The following is a 19109-nucleotide window of genomic DNA, read 5'->3' on the forward strand; positions in this document are numbered from 1 at the left end:
TCTAAACCGGACTTGTAATAGCCCAAATGTGATACCAGATTGGTCCATGTAGCCGATGTGAGCTTGCGAACTGACATGGTGGACTGCCGGTAAAGGAATGGAGGCATGGAGCCTTGCATGGTGCCAATTGTAGAGTTCTGAACATATAACGATGATGCCTATGAGTACTCACCGGCTTGGGCATACATACCTTTTGATAGATGGTAGTTGGTCACAGCCTCATGATGATCATGCTTGGCACCCATCATTAAGTACAACATTGCAATTCCCTATCATGAGCATAGTTGGCATTCAATGTGGAGTGCATGGAACATGGACTAGGAAATTGCTCACTAGAGAAATAAGAGCATTGAAGGTGTGCATTTGAGTGCTGACCGTAATGGTGATCTCGGCTTCTTCCAAAGCCTACTTGCTCAATGAAGATATGTTACACGTAAGACTTGAACATAATGTGTTACGTCAAGTAAGAGTGAGAACAAGGCAACTCATGTCATTCGAGCACTTGGCAATGTGAACTCATTACATGTGTTGCTAGAGGGCAACAACTATAGGCTCCACTTTGGTTGTTTACTTTCTCGATTGTCTGGATATGAGATGCAAGTACCTAATCAAACATGTGTTAAAGTGCATTCTCCATTAGACCTGGAACTTGGAAGGCATGGAGGTTGCATCTTTGAATAGATGATAGGTACCTTCCCAATATCTATCTGCAGGTATACCAAGTTGCTCCTCTCCCATGGCCTTATCGTATCTGTCGTGTCTTCCACTCTCAAGGCATCCACTTCCTCCCTTACCACCATCACCTTATCGCATGCGTCGCACCTTCCCCCCTGCCTCCCTTATTGTCTCCTCTTTGGCAACCTCCAAGAACTTTCTGCCTTGCTCCGAGTGGAAACTTTGGGTTTTGCTTCGAGTGGACCCATTTCTTCGAGTGGACCCAAGTTTGAAACTTTGAGTTTTTATAGCCTCCATATACTATATAGCTACAGCTCATTATGCATCTTCTTCCTTCCTCCTATCATGCACTGCTTCCTTCCACTCCGTATACTTTCTCTAGCCGTCTTTTGCTGCAGCAGCAGTAGCAGCTCATTATCCTTCTTCTTCCTACACAACTGCTCCACCAAGTACAGTCCCATGGCTGCACCTCCTGTAGCTCTCTTGCTCGCCTTGCTCCTCGCTGGCCCCCTCATCACATTCGCTGCTGATCTCGCCCCGTCCAGGACTTCTGCGTTGCTAATGTTTCTGTAGCACAGCCTCACATCAGTGGCTTCCCTTGCAATGACTGTGCCCAAGCGACTATAGATGATTTCCTTTTCCGTGGCTTGGCCCAATGCGGTAATACTTCCAGTAGTGCTACGAACGCCAAAGCTACGTTCGCCTTTGTGGAACAGTTCCTGGGGCTCAACACTTTGGGGATCGGCATGGCCCATTTGGACTTCGACTTGGGTGGCCTGATCGTTCCGCACACACATCCTCGTGGCTCTGAGATCATATTTATCATAAAGGGATCCCTATATGCTGGCTTTGTGGACACTAAAGACAAGTTGTTCGCCAAGGTCATCCATGCCAGTGATGTGATGATTTTCCCCAGAGGCCTCATCCATTTCTAGCTCAACATTGGGAAGCAGCCTGCCACTGCCGTCGTTGCTCTCAACAGCCAGCATGTGGGATTCCAGATCATTGCGACATCCATGTTTGGGTCTAACATCAAGGACGAGGTTCTCTAGAAGACCTTCTTCTTGACTGAAACCCAAGTGGAGCAATTAAAGGATGTCTTCTCTCACTAGACACGAGAGCTATATGAAATTCAAAGCCCACTAGAGCCTAGGTGAAACCTGTCTTCTCGGTGTACATTCACATCGATCCTCCTCTATATGCTGTTGTGATACCTGACAATAAAATAGGCTTGCTGTTACATGTAGGGGCCTATAATTCTTTACGTTCGCTGAACTATTTGTCATTTTGTGGCAACTTTTTCTGCTCATGAAATGGATGTTAACCTTTAACTCTAAATGTCATTGTTCAACATCAAGTAAAGTAAATATTTATGTCTGTCTACAACTTTACATGGAGTGCAAACCTAAAGCAACAAATGTTCTTGTTATTGCGTCTATGCAACTGCATGAGTGGGAGAAACGTGTGTGCAACTGGGGAGAAACGTGTTGGATCAACCACATCACCTCGTGTAGGGCACTTACTACCTCCCACTTGCACCGACTGATCAAGCAATCATTGCATCTCAATTGCACCAAACACATAGTTAGCCAAATTGTTCCTTAATCATAGCTGATGATTGAGCATATGACGAGCTACTCTCTTATAATCAAAGTACCGATGTTTATTGACTTTCTTTCTTGTAACAAATCCCCCTCAATGGGGGTGCCACGGGTCCGTATAGTTGCTAGTTGACATTCTTAAGTTGAACATCTTTTACGGGTGGGTGGTCCCTAACATTTTGTTCCATCCTTAATACAAGATATATGAACGTTGTTTTTTTGTTGTGACTATGAGTGTGCAAAGACACTATTCTTTTGATTATAGATACCTCCAAATCGGCACGTGGTTCATGAGGCTCCGCATTCGGTACGAATTGGTTTGCTTCTTTAAACGGAAGAGTCGCAGAGTTCGTGGTTCATATGGACATCTTAGGATCATTGTATCCTTTAGAGGATACAGAGTGCATCGACCGATGCTTGCCTTTGGTTGAGGTAGAAACGGCAATTACATGTACACTTTCTTTGGACACTGATTCACCACTCCACGTGATGGTAAAGCACTCTCATGGAGCATCACTGGTTTCATTTGTAAACAAGTGTCTTGCCATTCAAATTTCTAAATTCTTTCATTTATCCTTTTCTACTTTTGTACGTGTCACTAGCATGCAGGGATACGTGTGTCGTTAACATCTACTAATTCCAGCACATCTAGGACGTCCTGCATGATGTCTATTTCATTAGTGAACCTCTATGTGCACCTGCACTCATTTGACTATTGGATCTTTATGGACTTTCGGATATGCATGCACTTTCAATTTTCATGTTTTGTCTGATGGTTTCAACAATGAAATTTCTATCATTGTCTTATTATACGTCCATATGGAGAGAGAGAGAGAGAGAGAGAGAGAGAGAGGGAAGAGGTTTGGTAGGGGTGTTGCTTGTTGAGGTTGGCATTTCTTGCTATCTTGTATACATGTTGGATGCGATTGCACCCGTATCATTGAGCTTGTAGATAAGTTTGTATGCAAGTCTGATATTTTTGCATATAGGAGATGGTTGTGATGTTTGGCGAGGGTCTCGTTGCTGAGGCTGCAGACTCTTTTGCCAATTCATCTTGAGTTTTGGCATAGCTTCTTATCCTACTTGTGAATTCATTGCATGCTTTGAGAGTATGGAATGAAAGTGTGTGATACTATTATTGATGCAATCTATTATGTGCCTATGCAAAATTGTGTGAGTGCACGTGATGTGTCTAACGATATGCTTAACAAAAGCATATACATATCGAAGATATACAACATTGTTTGTTACAAAATTACCCTTTCGAAAAGGGTGATACAAAATCGCTCAAACGAGCCGATATACAAAATGGTATACATGGTGAAGTATATGCAAACTACTACTACTACTACTACTACTCATTTGAATCGTCATCGTCGTCCTCCTCGTCCTCATCTTGTTGGCCTAATCCTTGGTCCTCGTGAGCTGCGCTTGCTCCCTGACCCTCGTCAAGTGCGCCTGATCCCTGGCCCTCGTGATCACTCGTTTTTGGTGATGGGACGCTCAAGGTTTGACCCTAAGAGTGAAACCATATTAATTGAAAATTAGACTAGAACTTAAAGAATAAAACAATTTAAAAAGTGAGATTACAAGTAGGAGTAGACTTATACCGTGCGAGCAGCCACCTCAGCCCAATCCACCGTCGCTCCCATTGCCTCCTACTCCATAAACCACGGCTTTGTTCCTATGCAAAACGCACGTTGCATCTCTGCATCTGTAGGAAGATGACGCACGCTTGCTGTGGATCCAATTTACGAGAGTTAGATAAAGTGCATGTAATATGTAGTAAAACAAATAGAACAATACATTAAATGAGAAGAAGTAAACTTACCACGGTTTGAGCTCATACATGTTTGAGCTCATACATGTTTAAAATTTTCATACATGTTTGAGCTCATAGAGAATTAAAAAATGAGAGCATGTACATCAAGCTTTTGAAGCTCATATATTCATGTCCAAGTTTGAGATGAGAAAAATCAAATAAGAGCATTTACATCAACTGTTTCATCTTGAGCCAAGTCTAAGGCACCAAGCAAGTCTATCTCCAACTCTATACCGAGTTGATCTCCTATATCATCATCGTACTTCATCATCGTACTCTAGTATCGTACGTTCACCTAAAAGTATTTGATCATCTTCTTCAATAAAGCTTAAGTGTGGTGATTGATCTTGATGATTGTTGTCTTCTTCGTCAATATCGTGATCTCCATCCTTCTCCCGTGCGATGTCATTATGCGCATCTTCCTCTTGCCTCATATGGTGATCTACATCTTCTTCGCTAGATTCATCAATTGGATCCGGCATTGGTAGTGGCATCTCCATATCCACATCTCGATCTTCAAATATTTGCTTACTTCGTGGTGCAACTTGGATCACGTACCACCATCTTGGATCAGAACGATCCGGATGAATAACCACCTATATTGAAGATGGGTGCCAAATGTCGTCAATTATATATATATCAATGGACTTTAAAAATGAAAGCTTTGACTAATTAAATCATTAGTATGCACCTGCTCACAGTGCTCGGGAAGAACAAAAGTATCACTTTCATCGGTCCAATGTTTGGTGGAGTCTATTGCAAAGAGACCGCTACTATCTTTTCTCACTGTCGCATGGGGATCGTTGTAAGTAGTTCTAAACCATTTTACATCAAGAATGAAAATAGTAAATCGTCTGAAATCAATTTCATAGATGTCGCGTATGGTTCCACAATAATCCAACTGTGAGGAGAGAAGATTGGTATCCGAAGCACTTGCTCGGCTATCTTGTGTGAAGTTAGCCATGACTCCACAATCATACGTGACTCTCTTTGAATCGATGCGTTCCACGCGAAAATGTCGTCCATATGACCATAATGCACTGTACTTTTTGTACTGTAAAAGAGCATCATTAAATCAATGAAGATGCACCTATTTTATAGCATATATTGCCACAAATAATTACTTAATTACGTCAAGAGATAAGAAACTTACATGCACCATACATCCAGATGATAACTCCCGCTCGCGCTCGTTTATTGTCTCTCCATCACGTTCGGCTTTACGTATAGCTAGTTGTAGCCAATCAAGTGACATGTGAGTAGGGAGAAGAGCCAGATCTCGTGGATATGGTTGTGATCGCCTGTACATTACTCTGAATCTCGTCCTTGCATTTATTCTTTCTGCTTTGGCCACTTCATATCTCTCAATCCACTTCTGCATCTCAGGGCTATTCAGGATACAAAACTTATTGAATTTCTCCATTTGCTCTTCACTCATCTTTCTTTCAATCCCTTTTCCTTGGGGGACCTCGCCAATGATGCGATCATCATCCTTGTTGTGCCAAGCTTGCGGCATATCAGGATCCGTGGATGCAAGAAACTCTGTGATATATACTAATGACTCTTGCACAAGCCATCCCTCTGCCATGCTTGCTTCTGGTCTTGCTCTTTGTCTTACAAACCCCTTTAAAGTTTTCATAAACCGCTCGAGAAAAAACATCCATCGATTATGAACGGTACCTGCTATAGCCACCTCATCAACTATGTGCACAAGCAAGTGGACTTGAGTTGTCATAATGCTTGAGGGAAAGTGCTTCTCAAGCAAGCATACGGCTTCGATGGATTCCACCCTAGCCTTCTCGATGCTCGATATAGAGATCTCTTTTTGAGATATCCACCTATTTCACATGTCCATGCATATGTAAGATATTTGAGATATCCACCTATTTCACATGTCCATGAAGAAAATACATAATGCGAATTGATAGTTAGCATACCTCACAATACCACAGATCTTGAATATAGCATTTCTAACATCTTCTTGTAAGCACCCTTTTATTGTAATTGGAAGGATGAACTATCAAAGCAACAATGAAATCATGTCAACAATATAACATAATAATAATTACGCTAATGCATCACTATTATCGGTACACTAATTCTACTTAGAATACCTGTAAGACCTTGTGCCAATCATGGGACTTGAGGCCACTAAGCTTATTGTCCTTTGAAAATGCTCCTTTCAAGCAACGCATGTACCCTGTCGGTGTTTGAAAAGAGGCAATGTCTGCCTTGATCGCTGCCATGTCATCAACTCCGCTATGGATTTGCATCGAAACATGTGTTGTATTCTTGCAATGATGGGAAAGTGTCTCAAGACCTTTACCGATATCTGCTCACCCTGCAAGTCATCTCTATATCGTTGTTCCCCACACTTTGGACAACTAGCCAAATCTCCATGCTCACGACGAAAGAGAATACAATCATTACGACAAGCATGGATGGTATCATAATCCATACCCACCGTTGTTAGCATCTTTTTCGCTTCATCTCTTGATGCGGGCATGGTATTTGGTGTAGGCAACATCTTCTGGAGCAACCTATGACAGAGACACTATCCAAATGATGATTCTCAAAACAAACAATATCCAAATAATGAGTCAAATTAATGCAAGGGCTAACCTCATTAAGGCCGAGACACTTGTATCCGACCACCCATACTGTACTTGTAGATTCAAGATTGAGAGACAAGCACGTAGTTTAGACATCCTAGCACCCTCGTACAATTGTGTTGATTGCAACTCTCGCATTTTGACCTCAGACTCTGACATCACGTGTACGTGGGATGTAGTGCCCCTAAAAATGGAATCCATCATGTCGACCATACCCTCGTCGTCATCCGGGAGACTATAGTCTTGTTGAAAGTGAGAAGGTATATGTGTACCCTCGTCACCCTCCTCATCCTGTCATAAGCTCATTCGTGTAAATAGAAGATCTTCTATTTCCGGGTATACAATAAGATTGTGAACTTAAATAGCTTTGACTTACCGATGATCCATCAACATGTGCAACACCAACGGGGGGTACTGGTTCTGGCTCCTCCCCATACATCCGCAAGTGGCGCATGATAATACGACGTTGATGTCGTACTTCTCGCTTGCAATGAGTGCAATGACAATATAACCTCTCCGTAAGCCACTTCGTGCTCCCGGGCATTGGCGCATCATCGGATGAGCTTCCACTCGTCCCTTCCATCTACACTTATAAAACCACAACATAAGCATGAAGAGGAGATATTGACAATTATGAGCATAGCATGTTTAATTTGAGCTTCTCTTGAGGCCATATAAAAAAAATGAAGTCGCTATATAGTAAGGATTGAAACAAAAAATCCTATATGGTAAGGCTATATAGTAAGAGGAGATATTGATAATTATAAGCATAGCATGTTTGAGCTTCACAAGAGGCTACACAAAAAAATAAACAGTAAGCGTTGTTATATAGCGACGCTCTGTTTCGTCGTTATATAGCGACGTTTAATTTGAAACGTCGCTATATAACGACGCTTTTAATTAAAAACGTCGCTATATAGCGACGAAACAGCGTTGCTATATAGCGACGCTGTTGGTTAAAACCCAAAACGGCGAAACGCGCGGCGTTTTTGCATAAGCCATTCCTAATCTCTACAGTAAGCAACCCAAAATCTCCTCCCACCTATTTCGACGACCTCCCATCTATTCCAGGCAACCTCCCACTCTATTTCCCACTCCTCACCCTTCTCCTACCTCTTGTACTCCCTCTCTCTCCTTTTTCCCTCTTTGGTTTCCAGAAAGAAAGTTCTTCAAGAGGTGAGTTTGTTTCAACAATGTAGGTTGTTTGTTTGTTAGCTTTGGTTTTGTGAGTGTTTCTACTTGTATTGCTAAAGTTGTAAACTAGTTTTCATGCTTGATTTGAAAGGATTGAAACCAAAAACGAAATTTCAAGAAAGAAAGAAAGAAAGAAAACTCACCTCTTCTTTTTCCTGTATTTCTTTCCTTCTCTTTCTCCTTGTCTCCTCAATCTTCTCTTTCCTTGTCTCCTTTCAAGAAGTTGCTTTTGTGATCTCCTCTTTCCACTAACATCTTTTTTGAAAAAATGGGTTGTTTTCTCTCTTTTGTAGGGCCAGTCCACTACACCGAGCGGGACATACTCTCTCTTTTGTGGGGCCAGTCCACTACACCGAGCGGGACATACTTTTACAGGTAAGTGCTTCCTCTTCTTTCCATTTAATATTTTTGTTATTTGCATTGGCCTGCAGCTAGCGCCTTAAGCGCTAGCTGCAGTAATGGGCGTAGGAACCCTCTCTTCCCCTCTCTCTCTTTCCGTCTTCCCCCTTCTCTTTTTCTCATTTTTCCCCCTTCTCTTTTTTCCCTTATGCTCATGCAGAAAAAGAGAAAGAGCTTATGCGGAAAAAGAGAATGAGAGAAGCATAAGCTTCTCTCATTCTCTATTTCCGCATAAGCTCATGCGGAAACTTACGCATAAGCTCATGCGGAAACTTCTCTCATTCTCTTTTTCCGCATGAGCATAAGCTCATGCTTATGCTCATGCATGAGCATGAGCTTATGCTTATTTCCGCATGAGCTTATGCGGAAATAGAGAAAGGGAGAAGCTTATGCTTCTCTCATTCTCTTTTTCCGCATGAGCATAAGCTCCTTCTCTTTTTCCGCATGAGCATAAGCATGAGATTATCAGAACAACACAAAGCAACTATAGACGCGCTTGGTAGATGCGCAAAATAGCGGGCGCGTCTATAGGCGTTGTTTTAGTAGAGAAATTACGGGCGCGTCTATTAGCCCGGCTAAATTGTCGTCTTTTTTCGCGTCAATACCCGCGTTTATTTGCGCGTTAGACCAAAGAAATTACGGGCCCGTCTATCATCCTGTTTATTAGGGCGTTTATTTGCGCATGTATTTGCGCGTTTATTTGCGCTTTTATTTGCGCGTTTACACTGAGAATCAAACGCGTATTTAGACGCGTAAATAGACGCGCTTCAGAGAATACAGAAAGTGAGATTTTGGTGTACATCATTGCTTTCCAAACATTGTCCATGATTACCAAAGCACATAATTTTTTGCAAGCCCACATATACAAGAATTAAGGGAAATGAGGAGAATGAGACAATATGTAAAATAGTTTTGCTAATATCAATTGTGGAGCTACGGTTCAATCTCATCCTCAATGAGATCAACCCTTGCCAAACTATCTACTTCAAAATCCAAACAAGTGTTTAGATCTACAAATACATTCAACCCACTACTACTTGTGCCACTCATGTGCTCATCGAAATCAAGATCTCCAATGGTAGGCTCGTCCTCACGAGTAATGCCGGCCTCAATATCTATATCTCCTATCTCATGATCATCCTCCTCTCTTGTATCACGGTCATCATCACGTCCATGGCCATGATCATCCTCCATATGCTCCATATTAGTAAATGTACTATACATCACTTTGGAACGTGGCATAATAGGTATGACATGCCACCACCTATTATTATCCACCATTGGTTGATAGACAACCTAATTCAAACACAAATACAATCATGTTACTTTTGTTGCATCAAATATTTAAAAGCGAGTATTTTTATGTGTGTGCACAGTACCTGTTCACATTGTTGCGGTAGTATTAGTGTGTCCTTCGTACTTTGCCAAAACTTTGTGGAGTCAATAGTTACAAAGCCACTTGCATGGCGTTTGATTGTTGCATTAGGGCCTCTTTCCACCACGTCCTTAAACCACTTTACATCCAAAACATACACAAAGAAGCGTCGAAAGTCAAGCATAATGATATCTTGGATTATGCCACAATAATCATCCATGACTCCATTGGCTCCCTCAAAGCTAGCAATGACGCCGCAATCTTGTGTGTTTCTCTTATCATCAATCCGTTGTGTTCGAAAATGCTTGCCCTCACACCATATAGCATTGAACATAGTGCACTACACCAAGAAAAAATCAATTAAATAAGCAATCTAAATTATAAAAAGCTCCTAACTTATGCATAACATTCTATATACCGACCTTGCTCATGCATCCCCTAGCATACTCCCATTCTTCCATTGTGATATGCATCCCCTCGTCTTTCTCTGCTTTCTCCATTTCATCAAGTAGCCAATCCACATGAATATCCTTTGGAAGTGCTCTTAGACGCTGAGGGTATGGCACACGAGATCCGTGGTGTGTACGAAAGAGGGCCCTTTCTTCTTGTCTTCTTGCCTTTGCATCCTCGTATCTTGTCACCCATCTTTTCATCACATCACTATTAAGCACGCAAAAGAGGTTGATACTATTACGCAACTCCGTGTCTATTACTTTGTTGCGTCCTTTTCCTTGAGGCACAATAGAGGTCATCCTTAGGTCTTCATCATCTCTCCATAGTCGTGGGAGAGAGCTATCCACATCAACAAGAAACTCAGAAATATATACAAGTGACTCTTGTACCAACCAACCCTCGGCCATGCTACCTTCAGGTCTTGCATTTTGTCTCACGAAGCCCTTCAAGGTCTTCATGAAGCGCTCGAGGAAGAACAACCATCGTGCATGTATAGTACCGCATATAGCAATCTCATCCACCAAATGTACTATGAGATGTAGTTGGTTTGTGAGAATAGAACGTGGAAATGTCTCCTCCACTAAACAAACCGCCTCCACCGACATAACTCGCGCATTCTCAAGCGTGGTGGGATCTATTTCCTTTGAGCTCACATACCTCACAAGCTCGCCCATCTTGTAAATACAATCTTTCACGTCCTTGGATGCACTACGTGAAATGCTAGTAGGTAGTATGAACTGAACCCACAAGGAGGTGGTTGATTAGTTGCTTATAATTATTCACTCACAAATTTGAAAGAAAAAAGATATTATGCACATAAAATACTTACTTGGAGCATCTTGTGCCAATCATGAGATTTCAAGCCATATAATTGCTCTACACCTCTTTTCTTGCTCTTTGTAAAGGCTCCCTTCAAACACCTCATGCATCCAGTGGGAGTACGAATTGTAGTAATAGCGCGCTTCACCGTCGCCATCTCTAGCTTTGATAACATCCACGGTGCACGAGGTAAAAAAACACGTCCATTTGGTCTCTCTTGAGGCCAAGCCTCACGCATCCTTCCTGTGGTACGTAGATCCTCCCTTATGCTTGCCGAATCTCGTGTCCCATTCAAATGCTCCCAAATGGTAGATGCCACATTCTTGAAGATATGCATGGGATCGAGCAGGTGATTGATCTTGAGGTGGGACCAATATGGTAAACGATAAAAGATGGAGTATCTAAACAAAATAAAGTGTTAGCGTGCAATCCTCACTTTCAACCAATATAGCCAATCTTTACTTCCAGCGAATAGTTACAAATCCTTACCGGCTCATGCCAAGTGGTGGAGGAGTCGTGGAACCGTCCCAAATTCTCATCCAATCTCCCACAGTGAGTGAATGTGGGAGGACTTCATTCCAAGGGGCAACATATCTAGGATGATCAGGTGGGAGAAATCGATGGTGATTCTCATAGATGACCTTATTTAATGCGTCTGCCCATGAGGCAACTAGCGAAGGACCACAAACAGGACATGCATGGTAACCCGATGTAGTGAGACCTGAAACAATAGATGCAATTAAGAGTGGAAGGTGGGTTTAGGATGCCACGTCCTTGCCTATTCATAATTAAAAAATGCAATGCTTACCTGAACACTCGCCATAGCCTGGGAAGTCATGCATCGTCCACATCAAGACTGCTTTGCAGTTGAAGTCTCGTGACGAGGGAGACCTGCTCACATCATGCACCTCGATACCTCTCCAAAGTATCTCTAGCTCATCAATCAAAGGCTCCAAATAAACATCAGGGTTTTTGACTTTATGCTTCCCTGGAATTAGAAGGGACAGCATGACATGTCCTTTCTTAATAGCCATAGAGGGTGGAAGATTGTAATTCACCAATACCACTGGCCACACACTGTAAGACGTGCTTTTGAGACCAAATGGGTTCACACCGTCCATACCCAATCCAAGTCTCAAGCTCCTAGGTTCTTCCTTGAAGCTTGGCCATGTGTCTTCAATATGCTTCCACGCAGGAGAGTCCGCGGGAGTTCTCCACTTGCCATCGGTTGATCGATGGGAGGAATGCCATGACATGAGCTCTGCAATAGATTTGCACTTGAACATATGTTGGATGCGAGGGATTATGGGAAAATGTCGCAATACCTTACGAGGCACGTCCAAGGTTTTGAGATCTGCTCTATATCTTGCCTCTCCACAAGTAGGACACTCTCTTGCATCCTTATGTAGTCCACGAAACAAAACGCAATCGTTGACACATGCATGGATGCGCTTGTAATCTAATCTTCCAAGAGAGGTCACATGTTGCCTTGCCATATCTCTTGAGGTCGGTAATTTATTCTCCCTTGGAAGCATTTTACACAATAGCCTGCACGTGAAGACCATAAATGAGGAAAAGCATTCGAGTAATTGACCCACGCGCATAATTCACCATGTTTAATTTGCAAAATCGACTTTAAAGCTTACTTGAGTAATGCATTCAGACTTGCATTGCTCCATCCATAGATGGTTTGCAAGTTTAGTAACTCAAGGGAGGCACGTAGAACAGAGAATGTGCACCCCTCAAACAGTGGAGTCGATGCTGCGGTAAAAAGATCATCCTGCTCCATGCTATTATCTCTCCCTTGATGGACATATAGATCCCGCACCATATCATCAAACACCTCCTCCTCCACGGCTTCATGAGGTAATGGTGGAGGGCTACTATCACCATCACTCCATGCATCCGTAACGGTCCCTCCTGAAGATCCCACCTCATATCGCCGACGCTTCGCCTCCTCACGACGGGCATAGGGTAACATGTGCGGGTGTGGCATTGCATCCTGTATCAAATTAAAACGGGATCATTATAACTCAAACATATGAACACCCATAGGTATCTCAATCAACCTTAACTTACAAATCCTTACCCTGTTTACGGTCACATCCCATTCTCCATACTTTGAGATATGATTGAGCGTAATCCTGTGTGCACGATACATGTTTCCTCGACATCGATCACACAGACATTTGATTTTTTGCTCCAACCACATTTCGCGATGGTGGATACGGAGGGATTCATCCTCACTGGAGCTGCTTGTTGAAGATGGAGACATCCTACAAACAAACAACCCACCAAATTTGCCCTTCCTCAAATGCTTAAAAACTCTGTGTTGCGTCTATCTTCGTGTCTATCATCGCGTCTAATTGCGCATCTAAATGCCCGTCTACTCTGTGTATTTTAACGCGCCTTTAGACGCGCTAATAGACGCGACTATAGACGCGCTAATAGACGCCACTATACCCGCGACTTTTAAACCTGCTTTTCGACGCGCCGCTCGCTTTGCTTTTCTTTTGACTACTTAAACTTCGCGAGCGGTTTTCTTTCTTCTTTATTAGCACTTCTATAGATTCGAAGCTCCCATACACAAAGCTCCCATACACAGTTCCAAGCTTTCACTCAAGACAAAAGAGCCGTACCTACACAGCTTGTTTCCAAGCCTAAAGAAGAGGAGGAGTACAAACAAAGAGAAGAAACAAGCTTGGAAAAGAAAGATCGTTTCGTACCTTGTTCCAGGTAAGTCCTTTTGAAGTTGTTCTTGCTTGCCTTTTCTAGTTTTGTACTTTTTCGCATCCACGAAACGCAGCATCTAGGTATGAGCAACACGCTCTTTTGTCGGGCGAAACGTCCTTTTCCACTTTTTTGTATTCTCGACTGTCGGAGCGCGTGTATAGAGGCGTCTATGGGTGCGTCTATATGCGCGTCTGAGACACCACAGACGCAGATATAGACGCCCAAATAGACGCTCTGTTAAACGATTCTTTAAACGAAGGTTTAGACGCGATTTTAGACGCGCTGTGTAACGCACTGATAGACGGATTCTAGAACGGACTGTTAGACGCGCTTTTAAACGGAGTTTTAAACGAAGTTTTAGACGGTCTGTTAGACGCGATTATAGACGCGCAGATCAGACGGATCTATAGACGCGCTCTGACAGAGCCTCTTTTTTTTTTCCCCCTTTTCTTCTCAGCTCCCAAAGTAATAGATTTGTTTATTTTTTTCCAGTTCAAGATGTGGCCAGGAAGTGCTTCTAGCTCACCTGATCCGCGGGAATCGATATGGAAGGATTTATATAATATTTTAGGACACCCTCCTAGTCCTGCGGAGTTGTACGGGTATATGACGGGTACCTTTAACACTCCCCAGGAGTCGGCACTACAGACTTCGAGCCACCCCACACCGCCTGAGATCACCCCAGCGGAGTCCGCACAGCCATCCTATGCCCCTTCCCCCGTACCGTCCTATGCCCCTTCCCCCATGCCGTCTTATGTCCCTTCTGCCATCCCGTCTTATGCCCCTTCCCCCATGCCTTCAGGAGGTCCTTCTGCCTCAGCGAGCCGTCGACGTACTCCCCAGCCGTCGAGACTCGGTTCTCCAGCTACGAGTGGTCAGCGTAGTCCCGCGCGGTCCCCAGCTACGAGTGGCCAGCGTACGAGCTCGACACGACAGGGTAGCAGGCGTAGTAGCAGGGAGAGCGGTGGCGGATGCTGCTTTGGGCCATGTGGCAGCGAGGAGGAGGATGATTCAGATGATTTAGACGTGCCTCTGGGTGATGGTACGATTTATTATGACATCACCCAGACAGGAGGCATCTTGATGGATGCATGGGGGAAGGACATAATGGCCTTCATGCGCTCTGTAATTGCTAACAATTACAGAGATTGCTTTATCCACTATAAAGACCACCCAAAGAGGTTGGCTGATGAGACCCTCGCTACTGTTCGCTCTAGGTATCCTAACCCCCCCAATCGCCAGTTCACAGATAAATGGGGGAAGTCAAAGATTGTTACGATACTTAGCAATAAAAGATCTTCCCTTAAGAGGCAGGCACTAGCGGAGCTTGCTAGACTTGAGGCAGGTCAACCTCCAAGGGGCCCGCCCCACACCGCTCACAAGCGTGAGTGGAAGAAGGCAATGAAGTCAGCGAGGGAGGAGCCCAGTCTACAGCACGTGGAGGCACGGAGGATCCAGATGGAGGAGTATGGGAGCGCGCATTTTGGAGCAGGGGGTGTTGACTCATGGGAGGCCCAATTTGTAAGTATCGATCTCAAATTATATTGCTTATGTAGTTTATTAGGAGGTTGGTTGTTTCTTTGTACTAATCCCTCCACAAAGTGTATCGCGGTCATGCAGCTTGAGATCATGGGCAGATACCCTACTCCAGTGGAGACAGCCTACCACCGCCACCATCGCAGAGGAGATACATGGAGGCACTTCTATGATGACGGGTTGATTACTGAGGAGCAGTATACCCGAGCTACTGGACAGGCCCCCCAGGTATTTGAAAGTAATTAAATAATGCCAAAATTATAAGTAAAGATTTGATTTTTCATACATTGATATATGTTGTCCCTTGTTTACAGGGCACCCCTGCACAAGACGACGAGGAAGACGCAGAAGGCAGCGCAGAAGGCAGCGCAGAAGGGAGCGTGGAAGGTAGCGAGGATTAGTCGTAGAAGTAGTGCTACTATTCTTTTTTGTACTTAAAGCCATTGGCTTGGCTTCGTGCCTCTTGTATATAGACTCCTCTTATTTTTTGTACTTGAAGCCACATGACATGGCTTAGCTTCCTTATTCTTTATACTTGGAGCCACATGACGTGGCTTAGCTTCGTGCTATATGTATATACAAGCACTTTTTGAGCTTTCAATTTTATTGCGTTTTGGAGTTGTAATATTTTATTTGGAATTGTAATTAAAATGCTGTGGATATGGAATTCTTGTAACTATATAGCATACACAACATACACAATATTCTGTAAAAATTTTTTTTTTTAAAAAAAGGCGCGTCTATCAGTGCGTTTAAAAACGCGTTTATATGCGCGTCTGTCTGTTCGAATTGCGTATATACGTGCGTCTATCAATGCGTTTATACGTGCATCTATTTATGCGTGTATGAGCGCGTCTATACGCGCGTAAGTCTGATATATAGACGCGCAATTAGACGCGGGTCTCCTGATGCGCAAATAGACGCGCAAATAGACGCGCCCGTAAGTTTTTTGTTTTAGTTCATAAAACGCGTCTGTGCGCGCGTCTATGGGTGCTTTGTCTTGTTGTGTATGCTTATGCTTATGCTTATGCATAAGCATAAGCATAAGCTCATGCTTATGCTCATGCATGAGCATGAGCTTATGCTTGTTTCCGCATGAGCTTATGCGGAAATAGAGAAAGGGAGAAGCTTATGCTTCTCTCATTCTCTTTTTCCGCATAAGCTCTTTCTCTTTTTCCGCATGAGCATAAGCTCCTTCTCTTTTTCTGCATGAGCATGAGCTTATGCTTGTTTCCGCATGAGCTTATGCGGAAATAGAGAAAGGGAGAAGCTTATGCTTCTCTCATTCTCTTTTTCGGCATGAGCATAAGCTCATGCTTCCGCATAAGCATAAGCATAAGCATAAGCTCATGTTTATGCTCATGCATGAGCATGAGCTTATGCTTAAGCATAAGCATGAGCTTATGCGGAAATAGAGAATGAGAGAAGCTTATGCTTCTCTCATTCTCTTTTTCCGCATAAGCTCTTTCTCTTTTTCCGCATGAGCATAAGCTCCTTCTCTTTTTCCGCATGAGCATAAGCATGAGCTTATGCTTATGCTTATGCTTGTTTCCGCATGAGCTTATGCGAAAATAGAGAAAGGGAGAAGCTTATGCTTCTCTCATTCTCTTTTTCCGCATAAGCTCTTTCTCTTTTTCCGCATGAGCATAAGCTCCTTCTCTTTTTCCGCATGAGCATAAGCATGAGCTTATGCTTATGCTTATGCTCATGCATGAGCATGAGCTTATGCTTGTTTCCGCATGAGCTTATGCGGAAATAGAGAAAGGGAGAAGCTTATGCTTCTCTCATTCTCTTTTTCCGCATGAGCATAAGCATGAGCTTATGCTTATGCTTATGCTTATGCTTATGCATAAGCATAAGCATAAGCATAAGCTCATGCATAAGCTCATGCTTCCGCATAAGCATAAGCATAAGCATAAGCTCATGCTTATGCTCATGCATGAGCATGAGCTTATGCTTAAGCATAAGCATGAGCTTATGCGGAAATAGAGAATGAGAGAAGCTTATGCTTCTCTCATTCTCTTTTTCCGCATAAGCTCTTTCTCTTTTTCCGCATGAGCATAAGCTCCTTCTCTTTTTCCGCATGAGCATAAGCATGAGCTTATGCTTATGCTTATGCTTATGCTTGTTTCCGCATGAGCTTATGTGAAAATAGAGAAAGGGAGAAGCTTATGCTTCTCTCATTCTCTTTTTCCGCATAAGCTCTTTCTCTTTTTCCGCATGAGCATAAGCTCCTTCTCTTTTTCCGCATGAGCATAAGCTCCTTCTCTTTTTTCGCATGAGCATAAGCATGTGTTTATGCTTATGCTTATGCTTAAGCATAAGCATGAGCATAAACTCATGCTTATGCTCATGCATGAGCATGAGCTTATGCGTAAGTTTCCGCATGAGCTTATGCGGAAATAGAGAATGAGAGAAGCTTATGCTTCTCTTATTCTCTTTTTCCGCATAAGCTCTTTCTCTTTTTCTGCATGAGCATAAGCTCCTTCTCTTTTTCCGCATGAGCATGAGCTTATGCTTGTTTCCGCATGAGCTTATGCGGAAATAGAGAAAGGGAGAAGCTTATGCTTCTCTCATTCTCTTTTTCTGCATGAGCATAAGCTCCTTCTCTTTTTCCGCATGAGCATAAGCATGAGCTTATGCGGCAATAGAGAATGAGAGAAGCATAAGCTCATTCTCTATTTCTGCATAAGCTCATTCTCCTTTTCCCACTCTATTTCCCCCTTCTCTCATTTCCCCCTTCTCTCCTTCTCTATTTTCCCTCATCTCTTTCCCCTTCTCTATTTCCCCCTTCTCTCATTCTCTATTTCCTCATTCTCATTCTTTTCTTTCCTTTACATCTCATTTCCCTCTTATCTTTCCCTCTTCTTTCCCTCTTTCCTTTCCCTCTTCTTTCATTTCCCTCTTCTTTCTTCTTGCCTATGCCTATGCCTATGAGAATGCTCATGTTTGTTTTTTGTTTTCTGTTTTCGTGTTTGTGTCTATGTTAGACATGGGATCACGTCGCTCATCCGACGAGTACGGACAGCCTCGCAGGAGGAGAGCTCACGATCTATATGCTCCAGAGGACTTTGATTCCTCTCAGGCGACTACCCCGAGGAGTACCCCTGGTCCGACTCCTCTCGGTCCTAGCACTGCGACTACCGACCCCTCTTCCACGTAGCACTGCGACTACCCCTTAGGGGACTCCTTTGCTAGCCGCGCATGGCTTTGTCGGGACTCCCGACGAGTTTGTAGCGCAGATGAGCGATGAGGAGGCAGCGAGATTCTTCTCTCTGCTCTCTCAGAGGACCTCCGCAATTCCTTCCCCTACACCGACGGGTGGACGTACTGCCCAGCCATCCCCTCGCGCCCCTTCGACCGCGGGATCATCACTTGCGCATGCCTCCCGCAAGGGAAGGAAGAGTAGGATGGGCAGCTCATGTTGTGCTGACTCAGGAGATGTAGACGAGTCAGCACACTCACGCTCCTTTAGGTCTCCACTTGGTCCGGAGACACAGTATCAGTCAGGTCCCTTTCCCTCTCCTACTCCCACAGCTACTCCTCGATCCGGAAGCGGTCGCGCAGCTTCCACTCCTTCAGACTCTGCTACCGTCAGTCCCCCTTACTCATCAAGGGATCTCTCCTATCAAATCACATCTGCCGGAGAGATAATAGAAGACAAAAAGGGCAAAGCAGTGATGGCCGCCATGAGGAGGTTGATGAGTCATCACTTCAAGAGCGACATAAATATCGATTGGCGGTATCAAGATGCCCAAAAGAAGCAGGCGGTGATCGATGAGTTAAAACAAAGATATCCTAATCCGCCAAATGTGGAGTTTAATAACAATTATATGCTCGAGCGCATGGGTTTGGTCCTAAAGCATCGCAGATCAACCTTGCGTACTTCC

At 43.6% G+C, this 19109-nt stretch overlaps 1 pseudogene; it reads left to right on the top strand.

Annotated features, from left to right (window-relative positions):
• The first annotated feature begins 379 nt into the window (after positions 1-379).
• LOC147901927 (putative germin-like protein subfamily 2 member 5 pseudogene) lies at positions 380-1787 on the top strand (annotated as a pseudogene).
• Positions 1788-19109: the final 17322 nt, after the last annotated feature.

The sequence above is a fragment of the Dipteris shenzhenensis genome, chromosome 5 (assembly GCF_047967505.1).
Source record: "Dipteris shenzhenensis isolate YYH24624 ecotype China chromosome 5, Dip_SZ_1.0, whole genome shotgun sequence".
Lineage (NCBI taxonomy): Eukaryota > Viridiplantae > Streptophyta > Polypodiopsida > Gleicheniales > Dipteridaceae > Dipteris > Dipteris shenzhenensis.